The 27,116-nt window shown below is 39.7% G+C and overlaps 5 non-coding genes across 5 annotated transcripts; 1 reads left to right on the top strand and 4 right to left on the bottom strand.

Annotated features, from left to right (window-relative positions):
* Nucleotides 1-90: 90 nt before the first annotated feature.
* On the bottom strand, nucleotides 91-172 carry TRNAS-GCU. The gene has a single exon. It is a non-coding gene; the product is annotated as a tRNA-Ser (tRNA).
* Nucleotides 173-6,018: 5,846 nt separating this feature from the next.
* TRNAP-CGG lies at nucleotides 6,019-6,090 on the bottom strand. Its single transcript has one exon. It is a non-coding gene; the product is annotated as a tRNA-Pro (tRNA).
* Nucleotides 6,091-20,258: 14,168 nt separating this feature from the next.
* TRNAS-GCU lies at nucleotides 20,259-20,340 on the bottom strand. The gene has a single exon. It is a non-coding gene; the product is annotated as a tRNA-Ser (tRNA).
* A 2,868-nt stretch (nucleotides 20,341-23,208) lies between these two features.
* Nucleotides 23,209-23,281, top strand: TRNAA-UGC. Its single transcript has one exon. It is a non-coding gene; the product is annotated as a tRNA-Ala (tRNA).
* Nucleotides 23,282-26,452: 3,171 nt separating this feature from the next.
* On the bottom strand, nucleotides 26,453-26,545 carry TRNAI-UAU. The gene is made up of 2 exons: nucleotides 26,509-26,545; nucleotides 26,453-26,488 (listed from the first exon to the last, which is right to left on the bottom strand). It is a non-coding gene; the product is annotated as a tRNA-Ile (tRNA).
* Nucleotides 26,546-27,116: the final 571 nt, after the last annotated feature.

Below are 27,116 nucleotides of genomic sequence, written 5' to 3'. Positions count from 1 at the left end.
GTAGGGAAGGGAGGGCAGGTTTCTCCTAGGTGGATTCAAAGTTGAGATCTCGGCAGATGGTCTTCCTTTCTCCTTAACAAAAGGTCAAGCCGACGAAGGTGGGATTCGAACCCACGCGTGCAGAGCACAATGGATTAGCAGTCCATCGCCTTAACCACTCGGCCACCTCGTCCACGTGTACCTCCGCCCTCGGCGTGCTTTATTTCAGAGTTTATACTCGGGAACTCGCTGACTCTCCCGGAGGGAAAGACGCTTAGGAGACGGCTTAGACACGTCTGGGAGACGTGGAGGTGGCTAGCTTCCACACGAATGGACAAAGAACTGGGATGGGAAAGCTGCGACGGGGACAAAAAACGGGCTTAGCTTTCACAGGAGTCATAAAATTGGTGGAGACGTGTTAGAAACACACCTGCCTGGGCTTTCACTCCCCTTTCTCGGGCTGCCTGGTCCCCGGCAGGAGGCGCCTCAGCGTCAAGTCCTGGCAGGCGGTGGGCGTGACGCGGCCAACCTGGGCTGAACCAGTTTGCTGTCACCGTCCCTCGTCAGGGGAGCCTGGGCCCGCGGGCCGAGAGCGCGGCCGGGTGTCCGCAGGGGCAGAGCTTCCCAGAGCCGGTTCCACTGGAGTCGCTGTCAGGGGAGCTGGCGAATGTGGACTCCTAATTCGTGGTTAACGAGACAGTCTGGAAAATTAGACGACGGATCTGAATAGGGCTCAATTTCTATTCCGTGTTATTGCCGCTTCTACAATACTTTCGGGTGAAATTGCATAGAGAAGAATCTTTAACTTCGTGGGGCTCTCCTCCCGGGTCATCCGCATCTGAGGAACCACGAATTCTGTTTTCCTTCCAAATTCCTGTGTGTTTCTTGAGTGGCTTTCTAGGGGAAATGTTTCCCAACTTTCATTCTATATTCCAAGGGATGCGGTGCTAAAAATGTTGAGACTCACTTCTAGTGAGAAAATGATTCTGGGAAAGGGTGAAAAAAGCTATTTTAGCTGCTTTTTTTTTTTTTTTTTTTTGGTTTTTGATTGGTTTGTTTCATGGAATGAATAAAATGCACATGAATGAACACGAGTAGGGACTAATTCTGACTAATCATAATGAATCATAAATGTCTGACAAAAGAAGGTAATATCGAAGGTGAGTCTTGAAGAGCAAATTTTCTAGAGGTGCAAAAAATGAGGGTGTCCAGACTGAGGAAAGCACGTGATCAAAGGTGAGTAGTATCTAGAAAACTGTTGGAAATCACTGTGGCTGGCGCGTTGAAGCACGTGAGTGGCTGATCAGGAAGCATCAATAAATCTGAGAATAGAAGGTGGTCATGAAGATTTTTCTTTTGAAGCCCAAGCAAATCAACCACAACAGGATGAACAACAGGAAACATGGGGGAAATCCTGTAGGAACGGATCCCTGCGGCATTTTCACACTCTAAGTGTGGGGACACTACCTTAGGTTGCTCTAACATCTTCTTGAGTGAAGACCACCCTTTGCTTGTTCCAAAAAATCAATCTCTCTTCTTAACCTGGACAAGTCCTTATATTTTAGTGTTTGTTGCATTGTCCTGCCTGGATCTTCAACCTCAATTTAACCCACTTCCCTCCACCTTGTTTTCTATGCTTAGTCCAATTTATGATTTTGTATCAAGAAGAATCTATTTCCCGTCTCTTCCGACAAGTCATTTCCCTCACAGGGTGCTCTTGACCTTTTCATTTAACCTGGATAAATGTTTTTATCCATACCTGGTTGTCAGTTTAAAGCTTATTTTTTTTAATTAAAAATTTAAAACCAAAGTTAACCACACATGTTTAAAAATATCAAGTAATTCAGAAATATGTGTATGTAAAAAAGTGTTCCTCCCCCTCTTTGGTAGAGGCAAAGATTTTCAGCCATTTGGCTTTTTGTTTGTGTTGTTGTTTCTGTTTTTACCAACATGTCTCCAAATATCATGCTATGGCGGAGATGGCTAGTTGCCATCAATATTTGTGCTTTCCTTCCAAGAAATGGAAATTTAGCAGAGTTCATAGCCACCCATGAGAAGATTACAATGCACAACTTTCCTTGATGTATGGTCATGTGGCCAATTCCTAAACTAGGGCATTAGAGAGAAAGTGGATGTAAAACTTCCAGGTTATGTCCAGAAGAGGAAAGAAATACCATTCACTTCTCTCTTCTTACTGTATCTGCTTGCTGGAAAAGGCAACATCATAGGAATGAAGGTGTCATGAAATATAAAGAGATTGGACCCAGCAACCCATAGAAAGGAGGGATCCATGAGATAGAAGACTGGAACCAACACCCTGGAGCCAAAGTATCGCCCTGCTCTTGATTATAGCTTCAAACTATTACATGAGAAATCAGTAAACTTCTGCTTCCTTCAAGCTACAGTTCATTGGGGTCTTTGTTACAAAGACAAAACTGTATTCTAATTAATACTGATGCTTTTATTTCTACTTTTTGATTTTTTAAGTTTAGTATTTTCTATTGATTACCCCTTATACAAAAAGAAGATTCACTTCTCTTTCCTCACCTTAAACACCACCATATACAGATACTTTTCCTATCAAATTTTCTTCCAAATATAATTATATCATAATGTGTATTGAATTAGTATCACTGTTCATATATTATGATTGGCAAATATCATTCACTGATCTCTCATGATATTTTGTTTCCTGAACATTAGATTTTTTTCTCAAATTACCACAAATAACCATAAGTTTTTGCCAAAAGAAATTGGGTGTTTTCTATACTTGCTATACGGTTTTCATCCTGAGGTCTTCCTTCACCATCATCTGCATACTTTCTTCCCCTGGAGACCCCATTTTCCAAGTAAGTAGCTTCCTGAGAAAGAGTTTATTGGAGATAAGACTTTGGAATATTTGGGTATTGGAGAATATCTTTCAAGTTTCTCTAACACTTGATTGAATACTTGGTTGGGTATGGAATGCTAGGCTGGGGAATATTTTCTTTCAGGATTTTGAAAGAGTTCTCCATTTTCTTCTAGCTTCCAGTATTGCTTTCGAGAATTACAAAGTCATTCTAATTACTATGCTTCATTTGTAATTAGTTTTTCTCTCTTTCAGGATGATTTCTTTGTCCTAAATGCTCTGAAATGTCTGAAAGATATGCCTTTGTATGTTTGTATTTTCATTCACTGTTCTGGGACCTCCATTACATCATTAAATTTGGAAAATCATGTATTTCAGTTTGAGAAATTAGCTTGAATTATTTGTTTCTAATTTTCTCACTTATGTGTTCTCTATATTCTCACTTTACCTTTTTTCTGGAATTTCTTATTCTTGGATTTTAAACCTCCAGGATGTCTCCTCTACTTTAAAAAAAAAATTATTATTCTGTCCTAGTTACATTCTGTTTATACTTTTTAAATAGACTCTATTTTTTTAGGTAGTTTTAGGTTTACAGAAAAATTAATTCACAAGTACAGAGTTCACACATACCTCCTCCCATGCCCCACAGCTTCTCCTATTATTTACATCTTATATTATTTTGGCACATTTGTTACAACTGATGAACCAATATTAATATATTATTATTAACATGATTCATGTTAGGGTTTACTCTTCCCTTTAGACAATCTATGGGTTTTGACAAATGTATAATGACATGTGTCCATCATTACTGCATCATACACAATAGTTACGCTGCCCTGTGCTCCACGTCTTCATCCCTACAGCCCCCATACCCCTGAGAACTCCTGATATTTTGTGTCTATAGTTTTACTTTTCCCAGAATGTCGTATAGTTGGAATCATACAATATGCAACCTTTTCAAATTGGCTTCTTTCACTTAGTAATATGCTTTTAAGTTTCCTTCATGTCCTTTTGTGGCTTGATAGCTTATTTCTTCTTATTACTGAAAAATAGTCCATTGTACGGATGTACCACAGTTTGTTTATCCATTCATTTATTGAAGGACATTTTGGTTGTTTCCAAGTATTGACAATTATGAATAAAGCTGCTATAAACATTCATGTGCAGGTTTTTTTGTGGACATAAGTTTTCAACTTATTTGGGTATATAACCAAGGAGCATGACTGCTGGAGTGTGCCTTTATATTTTTACTCCACATTCTGGAGGATGTCTTTTACATTTTATTCCAATTACTCCATTACGTTTTTCATACCTACTCTCACAATTTCAACTTTAAGAGACATCTGTACTTAAGAGTTACCCAGCATTCTCTTAAAAAAACAAGAATAGATATAATAACTTTCCTGAATGCTTTCTCCTCTCTGCATTATATTTTCCTCTATTTTTTTAGTTCACTTTTATCTCTGTCTTTCATATTAGACATTAACTTTAGATGTCTAGTGATCTTTGGTTGCTGATCTATAGATATAATTAGGCCCTACAAATAACTGAAAATGAGATTATGAGGCCAATTTATTGATTGTGGGCTATATGATAAAGTGATCTGCCTGTGCCATTTACTATCAGACAATATATTTAACTCATCCTGCTTGGGATAGTAAAATCCCTTGAAGAAGGATCATTCATTCAATCTGCTTAGATGGCATAAAACTGACTTCTTGAATTCTGAGAAAATTCTTAAAGGACAGGAGTTGGAGGAAATTCTTTTTGAATCTCAAGCTTAATGAATGACACCATCTACTCCAAATTATAGTTAAATTACAAATAAATTATAAATTTATATTCGTATATACAAAGAGACAATATATACACACCACTTCTGAATAAGGACCTGTATCTTCATACTTAATGGGTTCCCAAAGCTGATCAAGGAAAGATTAAACAGAACAAGGAAAGGTAAAAGGATCCATACTATTTCAGAACACCAAGATGAGCAGGGCCAGGTCAGCCTCTGTGGTGTCATGAAGCAAGGAAGAAACTGCGGTGGTGTGTGTATATGTGTGTGTCCACTTTCAGTTTTGGCCACATAACCACACGGTTATTCTGAGGAAATAATTTAGCTAGCATGAGTAAAGTAACTGGATTAATACCTTCCTCTCCATCTATTTTTCGTCTTCCAAATTTCCATACTAATCAATTCACCTGAGCGTTTTCAACAATTCCGAAGTGAGAGCTTTTCCTGGGGCCAAGGATAAGGGTACTGGTAAGTTTCCACGTTTGGGGTGGGGAAGACCTTGAACTTCCAGTATTAGCGATTGCTCCTCGTGGTTTTTCTCTCCGGGGGGAAAAACTCTGGCCCGCAATATTCCCCGGAATCTACAGGTAGCCTCTGGTGCTATGTGCTTCTGTGGGAATTCTACACTTCTTCAGAGGACGCATGATAATTGTAAACATTTAGTTACTTGTGATATTAAATTCCATTGAAACAAAACCTTCTTTTTTTTTTTTTTTTTTTTTTTTTTTTTTAATTCCTGGTCCTCCATCGCATTCCTGGCATCCAGTAGAGGCTGACACGCAGTATTCACTGAATATCGATTCGTTGAGTGAATAAGTGAATGAACTTTGACCAGGGAATGCAGGTCCATGGCGCAACGCAGGAAAAGAAAGAGGCAGCTTACAGTGGGATTAAATGTAAACGGTTGATTACAGTGGGAGCCGTGGCAGCAGCAGCTGGGGTGACTTTTACTTTAGTCAGTGCGGTAGCAGTAAATGCTGCGAATCCGAAAATGATCACTCAAGTTGGACGTAGCAGTGGAAATGAAAATTCACGTCTCTACGAGAGGAAGGAAGGTACGGGTTGACTATAATTCACGCTTCCCCGCCCTACTCAGTCAAGTACGCACACGCACGTACGTATGCACGTACACACGTACGCGCAGACTAGGTGCCCAAGGCCTTCCTTCTTGACTTTTTTGGGAAGGGATCCACAGGAGAACTGGAACTGGGCCGGCGCCAGCAAACTCGCATCAACACTCCTGATACCTCCCAGTCAAGGATATCTGGAATTAAGCACCCAGCTTCTCCGAAGGCAATCCTGCGGCCAATGTAATGAAAGCCCATCTTTCTGGCAATAATACTAGAGAAAATACTTTTTCTGATTCCTTATTCCAATTGGTCGAAAAGGAGGCGGGCTCGTCCGGGATTTGAACCCGGGACCTCTCGCACCCGAAGCGAGAATCATACCCCTAGACCAACGAGCCACCTCTGAAAATAAAAAAATAAAGCATCCCCATACTTAATATAAAGAGAATTAGAATCATTTCTTTTTCCACACTTTGAGTCAGAAGGATGAGCCCCAATTTTCCAATTTAATCAATGTAACTGTATTTAAATTGCAACTAATATACATTTTGGGGCCTTATGATGACCTCTTAGCTTAGGCTCAAGTTACTAAATTTTTCATCCTTCCTCCGGTCAGTTGTGTAATAACCACTCCTAAGTGAATTCCCTCAGTAGACTAATCTGTGATTTAATTGACATGATTACATGATAAAGGTTACATTAGGGCAGTACTCTATTTTTCATCCTTATTTTTTAAATTGAAATATAGTTGAGTACAATATTATGTTAGTTTCTGGTTTGATCCATATTTTTATCTAAAGAGGTACATATTCCAAATTTCATTATGTATAGATACTTCGTGGTGTGACAAATAATTTGAGTGACATTCATGTTAGTTTTCTATACTTTACTTTCATAGCGGAAATTGTCTGACATTTTCTTTGACAAGTCCCCTAAAAACGTGCTTTTTCATAAGTAAGCATTTTTGTCAAGATATTATTTCAATATGTGGTCCCCTAAAACAGGATTGTACCCCAAGTACAGGTCATTATTATTGCATCTGTTTTATGACTTTGAAATCTCTATATTCTGCTAGGACTAAGAACAGAATCCTTCAAAGATTTAACACTTTAGAAAACAGCTTGCAAAGACCTTCTCTTCAGCGCAAGCAGTTGTCTTCAAATTCTTTATAGATTGGCATCCCTGCTTGCTGAGTTTCCCATAAGACTTCTCTGAAAAATGGCAATGCTGGCAGATGAATGCTTAGTTTGGCTCCCTCTTGTATATCTCTTTAGCTTTAGAAGAAGGTTTTGGCTTTTCAGAAGGATTGAGAGAGAGGAATCTGAAGTGCCAGCTCCTTTGAAAGATGGTTCTTTTTCCCTGTTTATGTCACATCCTTATGACACCTCATAATCATAGCTAAAACCTCATAGCTAAACTCCTGTTCGTTCATCATAAACCAGCCATTATGAATGTTTGTTTCCCCCCAGATTCATATGTTGAAATCCTAACCCCTAATGTGATGGTATTAGGAGGTGGGGCCTTTGGGAGGTAATTAGGTTTAAATGAGTCATGAAGGTGGAGCTTTTCATGGTGGGATTAGTGCCCTTATAAGAAGAGACCATAGCCCCTCTCTTTCCCACACCCACAAAGAAGAAATCATGTGAGCAACAGCAAGATGATGCCTACAAGCTAGGAAGTGGACTTCACCAACACTGAATCAACTGGACCTTGATCTTGGGACTTCCCAGCCTCCAGAACTGTGGTAAATAAATTTCTATTGTTAAACCATCCAGTCTCCAGTATTTTGTTATAGCAGCCTGAGCAGACTAAGACACCAGCTTAGACTTCCCTTGCCTAATAAGCTCTCACTAAATTCATTGAACTGTGATGCTGTTGCTTCTCGCTTTTCTCCTCCACTTCTAAGCTACACAGGTAACTTACTTCCACCTAGTATCTAAATTACCAGACTCTGTATCTTGCAAAATAATATTAAATAAACAGTTTTAAAAATAAATAATCAAAATGAGGCATGGAGTTATGGTTGTAAAAGTACATTTTAATGACAGAGATGAAGTTAGGGGCCAATTAGGAGAGGGATTTGAGGAGATTCTTTTTCTTTATGAATCTAAAAAGTCGATGACTTGAGAACTCAAGTCAATCTATGTTGAGTGGCACATTTATTGGGACCTCAGTGTCTCCTCAGATAAATAGGTGGGTTTGAACTTCAAGGCTCCCATTAATGTTATTGGCTCAATAAGACACACGGCCATCTTTCAAGAGACAGTAAAATCTGACAAATTTACACTTAGCCTTTCACTGCTTCTGATTAATAGTTGTTACTTGACAGACACCACCACTCTAAGAACCCCAGAGCCGTTTTGGATTGAGAATTTTTTTCTTTGCTATTCACAGAGGATTGAAAATGGACTGGGCAGGTGTTACTTTTATAACTACTTGGTTGCTGGAGGGGGAGAGGTTACATAAATTTCTAAAAAACCTTTGCAAGGCATTTACAGCCAGCATTTAAGGATCAACTAAAGGCAATCTGCAAACACGCTATACTCCTCCTGGAGTTCTTTGGCAGAGCCTTTCTACATGAGGACCAGCATAACCCAGAAGAGATATCTGGCCATGAGGCTAGTGATGTTTAAATCTCTGCCGATGTAGCTTCACTAGTGAGATTATTTTTCAAGCCTATAATTAAGGAACATGGGTTCAGTATCAAGAAGGAGAATTTCCAGAAGTTTTAAACATTTAATCATGGTACGTATAAAGCCCAACTTATCTTCTGATTCTGACCTAAAGTCTTCATTTATCATCATCTATATATCTCTATCTATCTCACTAGTAAGCATTTTTCTGATTTGAGACTTTCAAAATGGGTTAGACTCAGATACTATCCCGAAGTACATAATGGATCAGCTCCCTCATAGACTAAAAAAAACCCAGATGTTTCCGTATGGCAGCTGGGAAATGATCAGCTGTTTTTGCCCTGGGTCCTGGCAGCTTCCTCTTCCATAAGTGACAAAAGAGCTCAGAGACTTCTCTCTTACAGCCTGCCCCTCACCAGCCCTGCCTCCAATGGCCTCTCTTCCAAAGCCAAAGGCTGTCCCAATCCACGGTTGTCAGGTATACTCACCTTGGTGCAGCACTGGGCGGTGTTCTGGCAGAGCAGCACCAGCCAGGCCCTGTTTATAGTTCCCAAAGCCCCAGTACTCATGCCTAACTCTCACTGTTGTCAAGATGTCAACATCATCAGTTTTGCCTTCACAAGGGGTAAAGAGCTTCTTCTGCACAATGTTGATCCCTGGGGCACATCTCTCTCCTCTCCCTAATGCTCCATAATTTGCTGAGCCCAGAAACATTCCAAAGCCAGTTACAGTCAGTGGACAGTAATGAGTAGGAGGCACTGTGAGTGTGAGTAGTTACCACTGCACAGCTCCCTGAGAGATTCAGGTTTCCTAGACTTTATTACAGCCTCTTGCCATGCCCTCCACTCACCACCAAAGCTCAGGAACAATTTGGAAGAAACATCTGAGAATCAGAAGTGGCCATTAAAAAAAAAAATGTATAACTATCCTCTTCATTGATAATGAAAAATCATTCAGTGTTAGAAGAAGGATACTGGATACCCATGATAGGTAGTAACTAGAAGACAGCAAAAGAGGAAACTTCTGGAGTGCTGGTTTCTTGATCTGGGTGCTGGATATATGCATATGAATCAGTTCACACAACCAAGTGAGATGTTCACTTATGATTTATGTACTTCCTTGTATGTTTATTTCTATTAAAAATTTACTGCCATTATATAGAAACCCTCTCTGGTCACAATAATGCTCTTTTATCTTAACTATTTTGCCTTGTATTAATATGGGTTCTCCAACATTCTTATTGTTTTGTATTAGTCAAGACACCTTGGGCTTCCCTGGTTGCGCAGTGGTCGAGAATACGCCTGCCAATGCAGGGGACACGGGCTCGAACCCTGGTCTGGGAATATCCCACAGGCAGTGGAGCGGCTGGGCCCGTGAGCCATAATTACTAAGCCTGCGCGTCTGGAGCCTGTGCCCCGCAACAAGAGAGGCCGCGATAGTAAGAGGCCCGCGCACCGCGATGAAGAGTGGCCCCCGCTTGCCACAACTAGAGAAAGCCCTCGCACAGAAATGAAGACCCAACACAGCCATAAATAAATAAATAAAAATTAAAAAAATAAAAAAGATATCTTATTCCATAATTCTATTGTCAACCTAATCTCTCGTTATGTGTTGGATAGGTCTCTTGAAAATGGAAAATAGCAGCACTTAATATCTAGTTTTATATAATATAATATAATATGATATAATATAATATTCACAGGCAGAAAAGAATAATGGTTTGATCTATGGCCTCTAGAATTACTTTTCCTGAGTTTGATGCCACTAATTGCTAGCTCTGAGACCTTGGGAACATTACTTTGTGCTTTCTCACCAGTAAATTGATGATAGTGAAATTAAAATTTTAATATATAGGAAGCATTGTATAAATGTTTAATGTTTGAAAGAGTAAAGCTTGTCTGGATTGAAAGAGTAAAAAATCAGCTCATACTGAAAGAGGAAAAAAAAAAACCCAAACCCTGCCATTCACCAGGCTGGGAGAACATATACAGATAAAGCAGGCTGCGAAATTATAGGAAGCATTTTTTCATGTGCCTGTTGGTCATCTGTACGTCTTCTTTGGAGAAATGTCTATTTAGGTCTTCTGCCCATTTTTTGACTGGGTTCTTTGTTTTTTAGATGTTGAGCTGTATGAGCTGTTTGTATATTTTTGGATATTAACCCCTTGTCAGTCACATTGGTTGCAAATATTTTCTCCCATTCCATAGGTTGTCTTTTCATTTTGTTCACGGTTTCCTTTGCTGTGCAAAACCTTTTAAGTTTGATTAGGTCGCATTTGTTTAGTTTTGCCTTAATTTTATTTTGCCTTGGGAGACTGATTTAAGAAAATATCGCTATGATTTATGTCCAAGAATAGTTTGCCTATGTTCTTTTCTAGGAGTCTTATGGTGGCATGTCTTATATTTAGGTATTTAAATCATTTTGAGTTTATTTTTGTGTATGGTGTGAGGGAGTGTTCTAATTTCATTGATTTACATGCAGCTCTCCAGCTTTCCCGACACCACTTGTTGAAGAGAATGATTGTATCTTGTTTTAATGAATACATAAATTGAAAATAGTGGGGTTTTTTTAAGACATCATTTGATAGTTCCCTGGTACTTCCTACAATACAATCAGCCTTTTCATTATCAAAGAGTTACAAAGTAAGCCGGCTCTACCTTAATTTAACTGAAGGATTCTTAAATTGGAACCATTAAATATAGGTATTTGGTACAATGCATAGTTCTGGCAATAAGATATCTGATGAATCCATTTGGAAAAATATCTGATGCTTTTAAATTTGTTACACATGTTTATGGTACAAAATCTTAAAATTGATATAAGCAGGTTTTACTCCATTTTTAAGACTCTCTCTACCGTATTCCATTATTGTCCTTGTACGCTAAGGTTTTTTATCCCTGTACTAAACAATGGTAAGTGCCTACTTTTTGGCTTCATTATACCATGTCCACACAGTTTTTGAATAACTCAGCTATATTATTATGTTATAGTAAATTTGTTTAAGAGCTTATTTTCCTCACATTACTGTGGTTTGCTTGAAGGCAAGGACTATGTTATTTACCTTAGTTTCATAGCTTTCCTGTGAAAGTTTCACAACCTTTTCCTAACATCTAGCATGGAGAACAAGAAAAAACACTCTCCAAGTTGGTCATTGGTAATTGTTGGAAAAGCAAGGGATATAAGAGCCTGGAACAAATTAAGAGCATCATTTTAAAATTTAATCATGAAGAAAAGATTATTGAGCACTAAGAACAGACAGGAAGTATCTATATAAATAAGGAGACGTTGTGTGATTGCTGGCACAAAATGGTTAATGGTAAATTGAAATCTAAGTTCTCCAAATAAGTGCTATTCTGTGCTTACCTCTTAAAAATTCGAATTGAATTTAGAAATTTAAATTAACTCTAGATTCTTAAAAAGAAAATAATTTGAAATAGAAGAACACATGACTAAATTGTTACATATCTAAAGGAATGTCAGGTAGGAGGCAGAAACTGATAATAATTTTAGAACACACAGATATGGCTGGTGGACATGTCAACTGCCTCTTACCTTTCATGTATTTATAATTTTTGTTACCAGTAGGAAAGAAGTAAGACGATGAACTCTGCATCAATTTTTCCTGTGAAATCGCACATGAAATTAAAAGAAATAATGGCTGAAAAATCTCAAATTTGGTGAAAGACATAAAGCTCCAGATTTTAAAGATCTCAGAGAACTCAAAACTGTTTATACTCAGGCCAATCATAGTCAAGTTTGTAAAAATGAAAACACAGAAAAAACCTTGTAAATGGCCCAAGAGAAGCAGTATTTTTACCTATAAGGGAACAAAAAATTCTCAAATGACAGTGAATTTCTTACAAGAAATGATGGACCTGAGACAAAACTCCATTGATCACCTGATCCTATAAAATCCCTTACTCTAACTGGTGGTCCACAATGACACTATGGATCTTCAGGAATTATTGTCAATTCAGAGCCAGTGTCTATTAATCTCTGAAAATACTGATTACATTTCCTTTCCCATTACATAGTGCTCTAGTAAATGACTGCAGGTCCTTTTGGGGAAGGCTGAGAGGTAGATTAACAGTATACAATTTTGGCAGTGTAGCAGGGATGGGTTCCAGTCTTCTCCTTCATCCCAGGCGTTCCGGATCTGTGAATTGGCTGAAGTCTGGGAATTGATTGATGATCTGTTTTAGTGATTCATGTCAGATTTCTGTTCACCAGATCTGAGGCTTTTCTCCTTATACAGTTCAAGTAAGACTTCAGTAGACCTCTCATATGCTTCAGCTCTACAGACACCATGATCAACCAGTCATTACCAAAGATTTCTGTCAGTCAGCCTATTCTGATTAACATCTGTAATCGTACCCACTTTGTCTTTGATGATTAAATGCTATCACTGGCCCCTGTCACCTTGAGTTCCAGTCATCACCATTATGTTTAGGGATTCCAGTACAATAGGGAAGACCCACGATACAGCTCTTCTTTTATGCTGGGGCTATCCTCATGAATTTACTAGTCACAGCCACGGTGAAAGGCATTCCTCCGGAACCCCTTGGTTTGGATGAACAGAACCAACACAAACACTGTCTCTAGCATCCCTAAGACTTTGGGTATTTCCCTCTACAGTATAGTAAGAAGGTCCTGAGATTTCAACTTCATTTAGTGTAGGCCATATGTGGGTCTATTTTTTAATCAACAAACATAGAGAACTTTTAGAGTCATTCCTAGGCCCTCAAGTTAAAATTTTGAATTCATAATCTCTGCTCAGTAGTCCCATATCAATATATTTTAACTGATCTAACTTTATATTACTTTCAGCATGATCCTGCACCCTTAAGATCCATTCCCACGCGTATATCTCTAGCTGGAATCACAAGCAATCTGGGAACTGTTTCTGAATTCGTTTCTGCATTGCAGATGGCTTTGCTCTAAAACCTGTTCCAGGATTTTCATGTTTCCAAAGAGCATCCTGAACTGCCACGGTCATGTGGGTCATAATTAGATCACCTATTTCATAAGCCCCCTAATGGAAAACCTACCTCCTTCATGTCTGGACCTGACCAAAACCAAAACATCACACTGAATCCAATCAAGCTTATACATCTAGTTTTGAATTTACAGGAAATATGGGGGATGACAGCATATTTAATGACACCATGGGAATGAATAATATTCAGATGTCAAAAGTTCTGTTGCACAACAGTTCTGGTTCCAGAAAAAAGTAAATGATATGAAATTTAAAAAGAGGAGTGAAAATTTTACAGACACTTGTTAAAGAGACTTAACAGACAATTGAAAAGAACACAGTGTTGGATCTTTCTGGAGTCTTGTTTCAAATAAATCATATGACTACTGCTACTAATAACAACAATATAGTTACAAAGATTACTGAAGGTCTGCTTCGTATTAGGTGTTATTAAAGAATTAGTATAATTGTTGGGTGTGATATTGGCACAGTATCATTTTGTAGTATGTATTAGCAATGTATCCTGAAGTATTTACTATGGAATAAAATAATATCCTGAATTTACTCTAAAATATTCTAGCGTGGTAGGGAAAAAAGAGACAGGATACTTGAAAAGGACTGCCATTACGTTACTGATGGATGCTGAGGGATGGGCCCGTGGTCGTCGTAAGTCATTACATTCTTCTGTATTTGAGTGTATGTTTCACATTTTTCATATTAAATATAAAGGCTCAAGGGCCACATTCTGGAAGGCTGAAGCTTGAGGGGGCTCTACAGCTCTCCCAAGCCTGCCGGGACCTGGCAGGGGAGCTTGGGTCTGATCTGGTAGGGGAGCAGAGTCTCGTGGAAACTGAGGATCTGGAAGACAGAAGCGACAGGAAGCCACAGAGCCACCGCCTCCACCCTCCGGACACATTGGCCACAATCACATTACAACTACAGTTGTAAATATTATAATATTATAAATATTATTGTAAATTGTAAATAGAGCCTTTGGGATCTGCAGCACTATTTAGCCCGTAAGTAACCAGCAAGATCTTCCGTAGCTGGGACCTGTTTGCTCTCTGCTCCTCTTACAATTCAGGATCTTGAAACTAGCGAATCAGAGCTTTCCCGCCGCCACCTTCACTTTTCTAAGTGCTGAGCAATGAAGGGTCCCCTTGGCCTTGGCCGAGCCCTCCTTTTTAAAGACTTAAAGCCTCCTTAAGTTCAGATGGGTTTGTATGGTACTGAGACTGAACCCACGTCAGGCAAAGGTTTCCAAGGGAGGGAGTTTGCCTGGAAAGTTCTGGTTGGACGTGGCGTCTAACGCTCTGAAATTAAGGGATACAACTGGTACTCGGGAGGAATAGTTCAAATGGTAGACACCAGCGGACACGAAACAGGAGGATCAATGCCCATGTTCCCCAAAGTTTCTCTTCTTGTGGTAGGTGCGTTGTGGGTTCTTTGTAGAACTGTAGCCATAGCATAAGATGCTCTATCTTGAGCAGCACGAATTTTTTAACTTACATATGTTTTCCTTTCTTGCTGACCCTGACATGTCTTAGATAATGACTAGTTAACTAGGTGAGAATTAACCTTGCTTGATTAAGAATTCCAGGGACTGGCCTTAAAGAGGTGGAAGATGGCTGAACTTGGAATAGAAGATTAATTGCACATAAAACCATCAGAGGATGCTGATCAGACCACCCCACGACCAGTTTCAAGATGATTATCAGAGCTGACTGTGCTCTTCTGCACCTAGTTCCCCCACCTGTGCACCCCTGACACTCCCTTTTAAAACCATTGTCCTCTAACTGGTAACTTGGAGATGGTCTCAGGACATGAGTCCACAATCTCCCCAGGTTGCTGGCCTCCTGAATAAAGCAACTTTTCCTTTTCCACCAACACTTGTCTCTCCGATATTAGCCCTTCTGGCAGTGAGCAGCAGAACCTGAGTTGGACACTGGCCTCCTCCAGTCACAGAACTTAATGTGTAGGCAGTGTAAAAAGCAGGAACCGTGCGGCTTGTAGAGAGGGGAATATTTTATAAGCTTCTGGTTTTTCTCAGATCAATGTAGAACACAGGAAGATGAAGGTTTTAGTCAGTTCTTCAAATTAATGTCTATGAGTCATAAAGGAAGACACTAAGGTAGCAGTGGGTCCATGTTTAGAAAGCCCGTATGTGTTGGACATTTTCCTCTCAGGGTTCAAATGACCTTCAGCAAATCTTACTTCCACCCCTTCCTTCCTTGCTCTCCGTACCTTAAAGAAGCCAACTTGTTCTCTCCTTGGATACTTTCCAATACTACACATCTCTCTGCTCTTCCAATGCCTCTGTAGACCCTCCTAACACTTTCTCTTTCTTTTTTTTTTTTCCCCTAACACTTCCAATGACCTTGTTTAGGTTTAGATTTAGAGCCCTTGAGATTGATGAGGGCAGGAGCACTTGGTTCATCCCATCATCACCAGGGCCCAATCCTCCACCTTCAAGAAGTAATTATGAGTGAATGTGAGAATGAGTGAATGAGTTAAAAATATATATCATACAGGGTTGGTAAGTAATGTAAGATAAAGTTCTCTTCCAGTTACTCTTTGGGACAAGTATTAAAAATGTTTGTAGAGAGAAATGACAAGGATAAAGAATCATTTGGGTATGAAGATGAGGGAGGAAAGATAAAAAAAAAAAAAAAATGAGAAGTTTGGAAAGGTGCATTGCAGTCAGTCAGAAACCACATCTTTAAGTAATAAAAAACACACTGCCTGGGGCTTCCCTGGTGGCGCAGTGGTTGAGAATCTGCCTGCCAATGCAGGGGACACGGGTTCGAGCCCTGGTCTGGGAAGATCCCACATGCCGCGGAGCAACTAGGCCCGTGAGCCACAATTGCTGAGCCTGCGCGTCTGGAGCCTGTGCTCCGCAACAAGAGATGCCGTGAGAGTGAGAGGCCGCGCACCGCGATTGAAGAGTGGCCCCCACTTGCCGCAACTAGAGAAAGCCTCACACAGAAACAAGGGCCCAACACAGCCATAAATTAATAAATAAATAATAATAATAATAATAAAATAATAAAAAAAAAAAAAAAAAAGTATGCTTTTAAAAAAAAAAAAAAAAACACACTGCCTTATTGCACTGCTATAAACCACAACCTGGATATGATTTTCACCAAAAATGATACTATACACTGGAGTACTTTTATTTGAAAGAAAAATATTTGCTTCAGATTGGCTTTCCACAGAGCACTTGCTTCTGTGAAGCCAAGTGTTTCATCAAAGAGTCATATATTCAGATTTCCTTTCCCATTAATGCAGTTTCTTTTTCTCTTCTTCATAAATAACCAAAGACTCTAAATAGGTTTGCAAGCAAGCCTAATGAAGTTTGTAGGTGGTAACTGCTCTAGGGGATGTGGAAGAGGGGCTGCCAAGTTTCAGTTTCCTGATGAGAGGTTAATTTCCCAAAGAGAGGCATTGGGAAAAGCAGACCAGGAGGAGACTCATAGGCGAGTCCAGGCAATAGAGGGGTTAACTGAAGGTCTGAGATGAGTTTGCAGATACTTTTTACATTATGTCTAATTTTCAATATGTTTTAAAATTGCCAAAATAAAATGTTTTTACTTTTTTTTTTCAAAAAGGAAGAGTTTGGAAAAATATTTTTACTAAATAATCTTTAAGATAATAATTTTAAAAGAGAAGATAATTCTACAAACAACAAATGCTGGAGAGGGTGTGGAGAAAAGGGAACCCTCTTGCACTGTTGGTGGGAATGTAGATTGATGCAGCCACTATGGAGAACAGTATGGAGGTTCGTTAGAAAAGTAGAAATAGAGTTACCATGTGATCCAGCAATCCCACTACTGGGCATATACCCAGAGAAAACCATAATTCAGAAAGACACATGCACCCCAATGTTCACTGCGGCACTATTTACAATAGCCAGGTCATGGAGGCAACCTAAATGCCCATCGACATACGAATGGATTAGGAAGATGTGGTACATATATACAATGGAATATTACTCAGCTATAAAAAAGAACGAAATTGAGTCATTTGTTGAGACGTGGATGGATCCAGAGACTGTCATACAGAGTGAAGTAAGTCAGAAAGAGAAAAACAATCATCGTATATTAACGCATGTATGTGGAACCTAGAAAAATGCTACAGATTAACTGGTTTTCAGGGCAGAAATTGAGACACCGATGTAGAGAACAAACGTATGGACACCAAGGGGGGAAAACTGCGGTGTGGTGGGGATGGTGGTGTGCTGAATTGGGCGATTGGGATTGACATGTATACACTGGTGTGTATAAAATTGATGACTAATAAGAGCCTGTAGTATAAAAAAACAAAAACAAACAAACAAAAAAAACAACTAATACTAAACTTTCTTTGGGTTATTTGTATGGAAATATGTTAATATAAATGTTTCAGACATTACATGAAATTTCTAAAAATCTTATATGTTCTGGTATAATGTTATAAGTCATAATTCTAGTTATTACTTTAAAATGTAAATCTCAGAAGTAACTAAAAAATAAAAATAAAATCAACTTGTTTCACAATTTGTTAATTATAATGTAACCTGAAAACAGTGATGAGATCAACATCTTAAAATATAATCACATCTGCATAAAAGTGATTTATTTCCAAAAGGTACCTTTCTAGAAGTGAATTGCTAGGTGAAAGTGTAAGTTTTTGAGACTTGATATCCATTACTCCCCACAAAGACTGTTTACTTTAACATTCCCACCAGCAATATATCATACTCCCAGAACTGCAAATTGCTATTTTAAGATATTTGCCAATAATCACAGAAAAGGACTACCTTTAAAATGTGTGTTTCTTTGATAACAAACGAAGGTTGAGAGTTTTTTTCACGTTATTGACCATTTACATTCATTGTTTTGAGCATTGCTTAGTCATATCTTTCCTATATTCTCTTGGAGAGTTTGCCATTTTTATTGGTGTATATGTTTTTTTATGAATTAAGACGTCCATTTTTTTTCATGTGTTGTTACTGTTTTCATGTGTTACTTGCCTTTTAATACAGTTGATGGTGTTTCTGTGTAGAAGTTGTTTTCTTTAGGAGCCTACCTTTGCAGGTGTGCTAGAGCCTGCCTTCCCTATCCCAAGGATGGTTACAGATTTATCCTTATTTTCTTTTAGTACTTAAAAAATTTCACTTTTATACTTATTTTTAACTCAGAAGGAAATTTTTAATCCATCTCAAATTTATTTGGGAATATTGTATGAGGTGAGATTTAATTTTTAAAAAATTTTCACTGTACTGGTATAGAATATTAAATTCCTCTGTGTTTTTGTGTCTTGGACCTATTTCTGGGCCTTCTAGTTTTCCACACTATTTTAATAATTATGGCTGTAATCACTTAATATTTTGTAGTACAACTTCTCTCTCATTCTGTTAAATTTTGTGAAATATACAGAAAAGTACATAAAACAGATATGTACGTAAAACAGATATGCAGTTTAATGGGTGAAGCAAAAGCTATGTAATCACAAACCAGATGCAGAAAAGCCACTGCCAGCACTCCAAAATCTCCCTGCGTGTCCCCTCCAGCCTCACCTTTGTCTCCCAGAGGTAACTACTATTCTGACTTTATGGCAATACTCCCCTTTTAGAAAATAGTTTTACCGGTTATGTGTGCAACAATATGATTAGTTTGTTTTGCCTACTTTTGACGTATAAAAATGGAATCACACTGTATGTTGCGTCTGGTATCTTTCACTCAACATTGCTTATACAATTCACATCGCGTGTTGGTGTGATTTATTCATTTTCATTACTGTATGATGTGCCATTTCCTTAGTACCACTTTATTTTACTGCGACGGACACTTCTATAGTGATTTCAGTTTTTGGCTATTATAAGCAATGCTGCAACGAGCATCTTTGTGCACATAAACACATTTCTGTAGGGCATTTACCTAGGAGTTTAATTGCTGGATTATGAGGTAGGCATATCTTTAACATTTAATATCCCTCTCCTTTTCCCCTGCTGTGTATGAGTTCCAGTTCACCAACACTTGATATTGCCAGACTTTAACTTTGGCCAGAGTGATGTTGAGACATTCATTGTGGTTTTATTTTGCATTTCTCTAATTAGGAACAAATTTGAGCATCTGCCTACGTTCATTGGTCACTGCAATTCTTCTTTTGAAAAGTGCCCATTCAAAACTTGTCTCTGTTGTGTTCATGTCAGCTGTCTTTTACTCATTGATTTGTATATATTCTTGGTACTAATCATTATTGAGTTACATCTGTTGTAAATATCCTCTCCTTCTCTGATTATTTTTCATTCTCGTCATGGTTTTTTGATGAATAAAAATTCTTCATTTTAAAAAAAAAGAGAAGATAATGTAATTGGAAAAACTATGTAAGATAATGTAATTGAAATTTGAGGAGGGAAAAAATCCTCCAGTCATTCTCCTAATTGGATAGACCTCAAACATTTATACATACATAACCTATACTCTATTGTTATGTAAATATAAAATACTAAAATCATTGTGAAACTAGATTGTCCTTTGTACTGAAGAATCTGGCTTACTCAAGTATGAGTGGAGGCGTTGGAAAAAGAAACAAAAAATATGGAAACAAAATTGGTCGATTGTTAAAAAGATCCATAGAGTTCAAAGCCCTTAACCAATTAATTCTCCTAGATACGAGTTGCTTGAAAACAAAAGCTCCTTCAAGAAGTCTGTTAAATATCAAGAGAACAATATGTTATGGTAGAGCTGAAGAATAATCTGCAAAACCTGTTCTAAGAAGTCAGCACCTTAAATGCAAGTGCGTGCACACTTACAGAGGGGAGGGAAACACGACAGAGATCATAGAAAGTGGAGAGGAGGGCAAACCTCATTACGCCAAACTCAGAATACTGAACAAATACTTAAAGAGAGCATAACTGGAAATGCTAGGAAACTTTCGAAAACACTCCCACTTCTTCACACCAAAAGCACACGCCCGACGAAGGTGGGATTCGAACCCACGCGTGCAGAGCACAATGGATTAGCAGTCCATCGCCTTAACCACTCGGCCACCTCGTCCACGTATACTTCTCCCCTTGGCGTGCTTTATTTCAGAATTTATACTCGGGAACTCGCTGGCTCTCCCGGAGAGAAAGACGCTTAGGAGACGGTTTAGACACGTCTGGGAGACGTGGAGGTGGCTAGCTTCCACACGAATGGACAAAGAACTGGGATGGAAAAGCTGCGACGGGGGCAAAAAACGGGCTTAGCTTTCACAGGAGTCATAAAATTGGTGGAGACGTGGTAGAAACACATCTGCCTGGGCTTTCACTCCCCTTTCTCGGGCTGCCTAGTCCCCGGCAGGAGGCGCCTCAGCGTCAAGTCCTGGCAGGCGGTGGGCGTGACGCGGCCAACCTGGGCTGAACCAGTTTGCTGTCACCGTCCCTCGTCAGGGGAGCCTGAGCCCGCGGCCCGTGAGCGCGGCCGGGTGTCCGCAGGGGCAGAGGTTCCCAGAGCCGGTTCCACTGGAGTCGCTGTCAGGGGAGCTGGCGAATGTGGACTCCTAATTCGTGGTTAATGAGACAGTCTGGAAAATTAGACGACGAAACTGAATAGGGCTCAACTTCTATTCCGTGTTATTGCCGCTTCTACAATACTTTCGGGTGAAATTGCATAGAGAAGAATCTTTAACTTCGTGGGGCTCTCCTCCCGGGTCATCCGCATCTGAGGAACCACGAATTCTGATTCCTCCACGGCCCCCGCGCCCCCCCAGATACCTGTGTGTTTTCTAGGGAGGGTTTGCCCAACTTTCACTAGGTTTTCCAAGCGTTCTGGTACTGAAAACGTCAAGAAACTCAACACTAGCGAGAAAATAATTCGAAGGAAGAAAGAAGGAAAAAAAGTGTTCAGCTCCATCTCGTTGTTTCATAAGAATGAACACAACGGACAGATGAACGAACAAGAATAGGAACTAATTCTGACTAATCAGATTGATCATAAGTGCCCAGGAAAAGAAGGTAACATTGAAGATGAGTCTTGACGAGCAAGTTTTCTAGCGGTGGTGAAGAATGAGGTTGTCCCAGACTGAGGAAAGGACCTGAGCAAAGGCAAGGAGGCGTACAAAGCAATCATATGATTCATCCTGTTGTCAATTCTGATAGCAAAGGGTAAAAGAATTATATTCCTTTCACAAGGAAGGACAGTATAATTAACAGGAAAATTGTCAAAAGTAGGCCTTTCAGGAAGGGGTGGTGAATCATTGGGAAAGTAATACACTAACTCTCATGTATTTGAAATTATTAAAGAGGAATTTGAAAATTAAAACACTGAAAACATATACTTAAACAGATTTATTAGATGGCAGATTAGATAGAGCAGAAAGGAGAATTAGGACACTGGAAGTTAGATTTGAGGGAACTACGTAAAATACTATCCACTGATACAGGTAGTTGGAAATTAGGAAAGAGGAAAAGGAAAAATGAAGGCTAGGAGAGAAGTTCTACCATATATCTAATCAAAGTCCCAAAAGAAATTATTGAGAGAATAGGAAAGAGTCAAGTATCTCCAAGAACGCATCACATATGCTTCAACAATTATCAACATTTTGCCAAACTGGTTTTCCATATTATTGTAAGGTTAATCTCAGGCATTATATTATTTTATGTTTCCTTTCATCTGTTCAATAAGAATCTTTAATAGATAAAGAGGGTGTTCATTCGTCTTCAAAATTCTAGAAGTTATCAGTATAATTTGTTGAATAAATAGTTTTCAATCAGCCAATTCTGCCACTATTTTCAGGAACAGCTGTGGAGAGAACAACAGTTTTTGTTTGTTTGTTTATGATGCTATTGTCTATTACCTGTGTTTCCAGTTATTTTCTATTGCCGTTAAAAGTCTACAAAGTAGGAATGCTTCTAGATTTCACTGTTTAAAATGAGATGATCTATGCGTAAAACAAGAAGCAAAATTATTCTCAGTAGATTTCTACAAAAGTGCAAGGCTTGAGGAACATAAGCTTGCAAGTTCAAGACTACTACCTTCCTAATAATCTGCCCTGCCGCTCTCTTCCACTCCCGCATTTTAAAATCAAGACTAAAGTTGCTCCTCATTGCCTTCATCCATCTCTTCCCTCTTTAGGCATCCAGTCCAACTATTCTCGTGGTGACTTAACTCTCAAATACCTGACTGAGTTATCTCACTCTCTGGCCATGCTCTGTGGATGCCAGAGGTCTCCTGGTTAAGTAATCAGCATGCCAGCTCCAGCCCACTGTCTACCCAGACATCAAGACTGTAAACTGGCACCCTGAGCATACTATAAGCCTGATTAAAACCCTTTAATAACTATCGATGACCTACACCCTGGCGATAGACTTCTGCCCTCTCTCACCAGCCTCCCTTGCACTCTTCCACTCACACTCTGGCTGCATCCCGTATTTGGTAGCGATGTACTTGGGGAAAATCAAAATACCTTCTTTGGGGAAAATGTGTGAGAGTAGCTCATATTTTTTCAGAAGTCACATGTGGAAAAGCCTGGAGTGTGAGGCTGTGCTGGAGCTTTGCTCTTCTTTACACCTGCAGAAGTCTCTAAACTTCTCTATTCAGTGATAGCCCGCCTTTTATTCCAAAAGAAGAGCGCAGAGCATTTGGAGAGAGCTAAGTGATGGGTCGGTGGTCCTGCTCAGGGCTTCCTCTTCCTCTGCGGAGAGGTCCAGGAAGTTAAAATAGGGCGAAGCTAGAGCTTTCCTAGAGCGACCTTCCAGGTCTAGCTGTTTTTCACTCTCCTTTGCTCGGTGGTCGGGGATTCCTGCCCGAGGCTGCTTATGAGTTGTCTCAACTCCATTCCGTACAGTTTGGCCTTGGTGGACATAAAATTACTAACGGATCCTAGAGGGCCTGAAAGACACATGGATATAGAGATGACATCGATGACGTCAACTCGCAGACGAAGGGGAATTAGCTCAAGTGGAAGAGCACTCGCTTTGCATGCGAGGGGTAGCGGGATCGATACCCGCATTCTCCATCTGCAGTTTTGCGTCAGCGGCTTATGAGGCAGATTCAAAGCCAGGAATAATTGGATGTGTTAAAGGGAGGTAGTTAAAACATTCATGTTTTTTCTATGAGGTTGTTTACCATTCTACAACACCCAAGACAAGGGCACAGTGGTGGGGAACAAATCTAGAGCAAGTGATGACACTTAGGAAAAAAAGAAGGCCGTGGTGCATATATTTATTTTATTCTCTGTAATTATAGAAGTTTTAAGGATTAGAATTGAAACCTAAGTGGAGCCTTGACAGAACCATATAAACTTTAAGATATCTCATTTTCATTATTTTCTGACTATATTATGCTCTGACTACATTTTTCTTTTTTCTCAAAAAAAAAAGCATTTGAAAATATATATTAGTAGAAATAGTTTGTTTTCTATGTGCTACGGTCTGAATATTTGTGCCCCCCTAAAATTTATATTTTGAAAATCTAATGGTCAGGGTGATGGTATTAGGAGGTGGGGCCTTTGGGAGATGATTAGCTAATGAGGGCAGAGCCTTCATGAATGGGATTTGTGCCTTCATTTACAAGGCCCCAGAGTATAACTGATTCACTTCACTGTACAGCAGAAACTAACACAACATTGTAAATCAACTACACCCCAATAAAAAAAATTTTTTTAAGGCCCCAGAGAGCTTGCTTGCCCCTTCCACCATGTAGGAAGTCAGCAAAACCAGAAGGCTCTCACCAGACACCTGATCAGCTGGTGTCTTAACCTTGGTCTTTCCAGCCTCCAGCACTGTGAGAAATAAATGTTGGGTTTTTTTACAAGCCACGCAGTCTATGTATTTCTGTTATAGCAGCCCAAACCAACTAAGACACCATATTTACTCTTTTCATGTAAGTTTCTAATTTTATAAAGCCCAATTTTATTTTACTAAGTTTACAATGTATGTTTACTGTATGTTTTTATACTATTCTGTAAAAGGAAAGCACAATTTGGTAGGACTTTGTTAAAGTAATTAAACAAGGAGACCATTAGACTGAGGTGGCTCTAAATGCCTTGGTGGATTAGGTAAGCAAACCAAAACTGGAATCTGAGAAAATGAAATTTAAGAACAGCTTATCACAATGAGCCAGCTAGGCTTTCCCACATAAAGCAGTCTTAAGCTATAGCCAATCAAATAATTGCTTTGCTTTGCTTCTGACATATCTACAGAAGTCTTCCCTCTAGCTTCTGCCTGCAGAGCCTCCTAACCACTTTTTGTTTGGCACTCCCTAATTTGAATGGGTGCTTGCTCAAATAAACCCTTGTAAATTTTAATGTGCTTCAGTTTATGTTTCAATGGGTGCAATGGTTAAGTTTTTAAATCTAAGGAATTAAAATCATATTAAATAAAACAAAATGTCTAGTATGATACAAAATACTGCATATAGCCTAAATATATACTTTGACAGCTTCCAAGATACTCTGGTGGCTTAGCAGGAGCTATGAAGTGATAAAGTGTCCACTTTATTATCTGGTGCTTTTCTGGATGGGACCTCCCTACCTTTCCCAAAGAGATGACTCTGCAACTGGACAATGTCCTGGTACATGCAGGACATATTTAGGAATCCAGACCTCAAGAGAGAGTTCTCTGGACCCAGCTTTATTCCATGCACCTTCTGTGACTTGTCTTGGGTGGGACATACATGCTTTCAAGTATGGGATAATATTTACAGCTAGGAAAAGTACTCTAAATTACTTAGCTCAATTCACCCTCTTGGGGTGAAGTAAGGAGGCACGTGATAAGATGTATGACCAGGCAGACTCCTTGCGTCATTGTGGAGGGGGGAGCATATTTTTAAGTCAAAATCACTACCTACTTCCTATCTACCCCACTCACAACAATATGCTTTTTCCTGTAATGTTGTTCTACAGATTTCTGGTTTCTGGACCTCATTATCACTCATCCTTTTCCAGGCCCAGACAGTTGGATCATATGAGGATGCCAGGTTTTGTTTCTCAGTTGATAAAAGCTGCATGGCTGTTAGTTCATCAGGGTGAAATTAAATGGGAAAAATACTACAGGTGACTCTCTTTTCAGAAAACAGTATTTTAGTTTCCCCCAAAACCAGAGATTTAATCAAGCAGGAATTCCATGCAAGTTCCCACTTTTGATTCCCTCTAATGGAGTTCAATGCTCATCACCTCTGGGAAGTTACTTAGCGATTTCTAAGTACGCACCAGGGGATCCCTGAGGAATGATGGTCATAAGAGCAAAGTGACTATCTTGATGTGAACTTCTATGTTTAACTGATGATTTTAATAATCGGTTAAATTATGCAGTCACACTTCCAAACTCCTACTTCCTCACTGACTTTTCTCTATCAGTAATCCTGTCCTGAATGCTTCCTTAGCCAATTACTCCCATTGCCACACCCTGAGTTATTGTATACAATACTACTAGCAATTGTAATTTTAGTCACACCACCCTCTGTGACCACTATGTCTAGATCCAGCAATTAACTCCACTTAACTTGAACTTAAAGTCAGAAAGAGAAAAACAAATATCGTATAATATTGCTTAAATGTGGAATTTAGAAAAATGGTACAGATTAACTTATTTGCAAAGCAGAAATAGAGACACAGATGTAGAGAACAAAGATATGGATGGATACAAGGGGGAGGGGGTGGGATGAATTGGGAGATTGGGATTGACATATATACACTACTATGTATAAAATAGATAAATAATAACCTACTGTATAGCACAGGGAACTCTATTCAATGCTCTGTGGTGACCTAAATGGGAAGGAAATCTAAAAAAGAGGCGATATATGTATACGTATTGCTGATTCACTTTGCCGTACAGCTGAAACTAACACAACGTTGTAAAGCAACTATACTCCAATAAAAATTTTTTTTAAATGAAAAAAACAAAAAAAGAGCAAAGTGAGCCGGGGGGTGGGGGGGGAGGTCAGGAAATGTTCTTTATTTGAGATCAGCTTGCAAGACAAGGTGGGGATAAAGAATTAGAGAAACTAACCCACTGCAGCACAAAAGATTCATTCAGTCGGTAATTGCTTGACGCTAATTGGCGCTAAGGGAGCGGTAAGAATAAATGCTATAGGACAAATTCAAACACATCAAAGATGGTGTAGTAGACAGGAAAGCAAAGGGAAAGGGTCTCTTCAAGGGATGCTATCTCCGATTGGAAAATAATGCTCCAGGTGAGGGTCGAACTCACAACCTCGGCATCACTCGCACACATACTGCCATATAAGTACCGCGCGCTGTCCGATTGCGCCACTGAGCTCCTATATTCCCTTTCCGGTCGTCCATTACATGGCCTACGCAAGAATATTCAGAGTTTTTCTCCGGTAGTAAAGGTCCAAGTACCTCCATCCTTCCCGGAGTCCCGCAACTGCATCTTGCGCACAAAGGCGGACTGTGGTCAGCTGCAGACGCCACCTGGCCACCAATCCTGAAGACGCGAAAGGTGCTCTGCTAGCGGAAACGGGGGCGGATACTTTCAAGACGACCGCGAAAAGTGCAGACACTCGGGAGACTCCGACCTCCTCGAGCATTCCAAGGAGGACTTTCAGTGGGCAGAGTGGGCGGGAGAGACTTCTGCTGCTGCGTGGGTCCCAGAGCCTTTCCATTTGTCTCTCTCCGGGATGCTTCTCCTCGGGGCGTCGGAGGGAGGCTTGCTCTCTGAGCCTGGGAAGGGGGTGAATGTGGGAGGACCACGAAGCCGTTGCAGGCTATCTCAGAGTGTGTGAGCATCCAGAATTCCTGTGGGCTTCCAGAGCACATTTGCTTAGTGCTCTTTAGTTTGGTGGTAATCTTTCACGAGTTAGAAGACAATCTACCCCCAAGGTACACC

The sequence above is a fragment of the Balaenoptera musculus genome, chromosome 11, assembly GCF_009873245.2.
Source record: "Balaenoptera musculus isolate JJ_BM4_2016_0621 chromosome 11, mBalMus1.pri.v3, whole genome shotgun sequence".
Classification (NCBI taxonomy): domain Eukaryota; kingdom Metazoa; phylum Chordata; class Mammalia; order Artiodactyla; family Balaenopteridae; genus Balaenoptera; species Balaenoptera musculus.
Note: the sequence above shows the minus strand (reverse complement) of the source record. Positions and strands in the feature narration are given on the sequence as shown.